Raw genomic sequence first — 5,121 nt, forward strand, 5'->3', positions numbered from 1 at the left:
CAATTGTTGTGAATCAAACACCCAGATTGGCAGAAATCCTGTGTTTTTAAATTCTCTATGTTTGCACGTGCATTCCTATCCTATTCCTGTCTATTTCCTATCCCTGCATTGTTAGAATCCTCAAATTCAAACAAGCCCTTACTCAATTACTTCTGTTATAGATATGTGTCAAAGAAAACCTTGTGTGGTTTGTCCTGCTCCTGCGGCGCTGTGTTCCACCCCAGCTCAGCTGCTCCAACGACGGAAGGGTTCACCACAGCAGGGATCCGCTCTCCAGACTATGTTTCACCGCCTCAGATCTTCTTCCCCACCGCCGGCAGCCACGGCAACTGCATTACCATCATCAACTGAGAAGATGACCTTGAGGACTACACGGGTCCACAAGAGAGGTCGCACTCTTCTGTGTCTGCTTACGTTATGCGCCGCTTAATATGATGACATGCTACATTATCGTCATGTTCACCTATTAGACTCCGAGTCAGGTCCAAACTAATGCTGCAACTTGAGTTTTTAAATGGTTGCGGGGTACATATTGGGGCAGCAATCAGTACTATCTATCTACTATCTGGTTAATCTCCGGTGTCTACTATGAGTTTCATGTTGGGTGCAAACAAACATTAAAGGAGCCATTATGTGTATTTTTTAACTAAAGCTATTATCTGCCTGCTATCATTGGTTTTGGGTCTATCCACAGTTTGCTACCATCACTCTGGATTTGTGCATGCACTCCTTACATAATCTCACTATGTTTTATTCCTATGCATGCCAGTTATTGTACACAATGGGAACTGATCATGTAGAGCAAAAGAGACGAGCCTTGCGTGGCAATAAAATTTCATGCAGACCTTGTTCCATGGTGGGCGCAAAGGCAGCCCCCCGTCCACCCATTTCAGATCGTAATCAAGAGGAAGATAACTGTTCTGAGGGGGATTCAGAAGGAGAAGACCACTCCTATTTACCCCATGAGGTCTTCGCTCTAACTTGGCATGTTGATGTTGGTAATATCATGCATATGGTGCCTTGCATTGCTTACTGTATACATTAAAGATGTCATCTGCTTAGTTTAAACATCCTTTGTGTCAATGCCTGTTTAATTTCTTTATCGTATATGGGAATCATGCAATGCCATCTTGTCAAGCCAGGCATCATATATGTGAATTTTGCAATGCCACCCTGGTTAGCCAGTCATCTTATATGTGAATTATATCATGCCATCATTTTTTTATTACGTGTTAAATTTGTCAACAATTTTAGTACATTCAATTACTCTTCCTATGCATCAGCCATTCGGCACAGTCATGGAAAAATCTGGAGTGGAAACAAGGTCTTCAAAGTAGACAATGCTAGCTGACAAAGCGCATGTCTTGCTGGTTACCTATAGCTCCTCAGAGGAGGATTCATAGACAGATGACCAGTCATATCCCCCCCCCCCGAGGTGCATGACCTAACTTGGCAGGGTTATGTTGCTCATATTGTGCATATGGTATCTTGCATTGCTATGTCATTTGCTTAGTTTAGACATGCTTTGTGTGAATGACACCTGTTTAGTGTCTAATTACCATATATGTGAATTATGTAATGGCATCTTGTTGCAAGACATTATATATGTGAATTATGCAATGTTATCTTGTTGCAAGGCACTATGTATGTGAATTATGCAATGCCATGCTGTTTAGGCAAGCGTCATATATGTGAATTATATCATGCCGTCCTTTTTTTGTATTTCTCATTGCTTTTGTCGACAATGTTTGTATATTCAACTGCTCTTCCTGTGCATCAGCCATTTGAATTGGCGATGGAGAAATCTGGAGTGAAAACAAGGTCTTCAGAGCAGACAATGCTACCTGCTGAAGCAGATATCTTGTTGGTTACAGATAGCTCTTCAGACGAGGATTCAGAGGCAGATGACCAGTCCTATTATCCCCCTGAGGTGTATGCTCAAACTTGGCAGGGTTATATTACTCATATAATGCATATGTTGTATTGCAATGCTTAGTTTTTACATCATATACACAATATTGAATGCGATCTCCTTAGTTGACACATCATATATGCGATTGCCCTCTGCTCACTTCCTTAGTATATAAATCATATATTTGAATTATGTCATGCCATGATGTTTACATAGACAGCATGTATCTGAATTATGGCATGCCAACCCATTTTCTAAAGACATAATATAGTTATATCATCTCATCCTGTTTACATAGTCATCATATTTTAAATTATGTCATTCTATCCGTGAATTATATCATGCCATCATGTTTCCATCGACGGCATGTTTGTGATTTATGGCATGCCAACCACTTCAATAGACACATCGTATAGTTATATCATGTCATCCTGTTTACATAGTCATCCTATTTTGAAGTATGTCATTCTATTCTGTTTAGTTAGCCATCATACATGTGAAATTGTGTCATGCTATCCTGTTTAATTAGCCATCATATATGTGAAATTATGTCCTGCTATTCTGTTTGCTTAGACAACATAAATGTGAATTATTTCATGCTCTGTTTTCTTCCCTACTATCCATTGCACCTGTCTATCTTACAATGTCTGTACATTCAACTACTTTTCTTGTTTATCAGCCATTTCAATTGGAGGGAGTGATGGCAGTATCTGTGGGAGTAAAAACACGGTCTTCAGAAAAGATCGTGCTACCTGTCGATGCAGATAGAACCACGGTTGTACTTGCCCAAGAACTAGCCCCACCACACATAACCCACACTCATGCAGATTGTACCGCTACCTAGTTGGACAGAGAACTAGCTACACCCCTTCTAACCCCAACCCCAGCAGATAGACACCCAGTTCCCATTGACACAGCACCGTCTCCACCACAGAGCACCCAAACACGAGCAGTTAGTAAGGCAACTACAGTGCCCAAATCACGAGGACCACCACTCTGAACCCGAAGTCAACACTTAAAGCAGAAGAAGAATTGTTCTCAGGTCAGGTTCCATAGCTATGGTTCATACTACTTTGCTCTTGCATCACTGTATTTACTGATACCAACTAATTTCAAATTTGAAGGATGCAATTGAAACTCCAATGGCGCAACAGGTATGTTTTAAACCTGTTTCTTCAACGTGTTTGGCTGTTTGCTGTTGTAACTTGCTCTATGTTGATTTCAGTTTCAATTGAATAAATAGTTATGTTCTCATGCCATGCACATTACAAGTGTTGTTATTGCTGTGTAGTTTCCCACACTTATATTCTGTCTATGCCGCTTTGTCTTAAATAGATATGATTCGAACTGTATCTATCTTGATTTGGCAACATAAACTAGAATGATATAGACCATACAGTGACCATACTACATAGATATATGTTTGTTTCATGCTGTTATCCTATCCACCTTACTACTGAACTGGTTTACCAAAATGAGTTTCATATACTACATTGTAAACCTGAGATGTGTTTGTTTGTTTCTCTCTTAGAACGCGAATAAAATATTGGAGAAGAGTACCCTGTTATGCAATGGTAAAGGAAGTAATGCAGATAAGGTTCAAGATAGTGAGACATCCCTGTTGGTCTCCAAGAAAGCTGATAAAAACTATATTAAAGACACTGAGACAACCCCAAAGTCCTGTGTTGATGTAGTGTTCGAGTTACTGGCTACCACTGCTGGCACCAGCTCTTCGAACTCGTTGCCTGAATCAGTTCGGCTTCTTGAGTCTCAACTTCAAGTTGAAAGACATCGACCAGATGTTATGCGATAGGAAGCCGAAGGACTGAGGAAGTCCCTGCAGAATTCAGATGCATACTTTCTGGTGCAACAACAAGCGTGGAGGACTTAAGCGCCAAACAAGAGAAAGTTAATAAGCTTGCTAAGCATCTTGCCAGCATTATGGGTAACCAGGATATTGTTTCTTGAGCTCTTCTGAAGTGGTTTCAGTTCTGGACTTGTTTTGCTGCGGCGTTTATATGTTGCTGTGTTCCCTATATTTGCACTGGTGGAGAACTTTGATGCCCAGTGGATGTAATATGTGTAATAGCCGTGATAGCCTAGTGTAAGTTGCTTGTTTATTTATTTCCTTGTTGTCTTGTTTATTTGTTTGCTTGTAGTCAGTGCAGTTCTTTTTCTGCGGTTTTCTAGTGGCTGCAATAACCTACTTTTTAAAACTAGGCCACAATAACCATGGGCTAATATTTACTGTAGTGACACTGGGCCTCCTACGGGCCGTATAAACAGTGGGCCTTCTACGGGCCGTAGAAACAGTGGGCCTTCTACGGGCCGAAGAAACAACGGGCCTTCTACGGGCCGTAGAAACAATGGGCCTTCTACGGGCCGTATCATCAATGTGCCTTATACGGGCCATATGATCGATTGGCAAACATGGGCCAAACAGACCGCATTCTGGCCGTAAATGGGCTAGAGTTGGAATCGTTCGTTCATGGGCCGACCATAATGGGCCATCGTTAATAGGCCGTATTTGATGACGCTATGAAAACGGCCGAACGTATTAACGGACCACAAACGGGTCGACTGTAACCACGGGCTGAATTTGGCCCACAAGCAGAAAATGACAGTAACGGGCCGTAAGTAAAAGAATGCTGGAAAATAGCCCAAAAATAAATGGGCTCTGAGAAGGCCGAAAGATAACATGGGCTGGAAACGGCCCAACGGAATAACGGGCCGTTAATGGGTATAAAGTGATACACTATTCTTTACGGGCCAGTTTCACCACGGGCCGTTAATGGGTGTAAAGTGATGCACTGTTCATTACGGGCCAGCTTCACCACGGGCCGTTAATAGGCCAAGAGTTACATAGGGCCTCATATGGGCCGAAGGACGTCATGGGCCATACATGGGCCAGAAGTGAAAACGGGTTGGAATCATATTGGATGGCCCAGATGACGCTACTAGGCCTAATTCGAATAGGGCGTAACAGGCCTTGGGTTAGCGGGCTGTAAATGGGCTATATGCGAACAGGCCGTTAACAGGCTTTCCATGGGCCGGCCCGCCACCTTTTGACCAAGTCAAACAGGCCGGCCTTTTCACAGGAATGGGCCTTTGTTGGGCCGTGCCACATGTCGACGTATCATAGGCGCCTTCTGTCCAATGAGTGGATGACATCTGTCCCAGCGATGAGCCGACACGTGTTTCCTCCAGCC

This window comes from Triticum dicoccoides, chromosome 2A (assembly GCF_002162155.2).
Source record: "Triticum dicoccoides isolate Atlit2015 ecotype Zavitan chromosome 2A, WEW_v2.0, whole genome shotgun sequence".
Taxonomy (NCBI): domain Eukaryota; kingdom Viridiplantae; phylum Streptophyta; class Magnoliopsida; order Poales; family Poaceae; genus Triticum; species Triticum dicoccoides.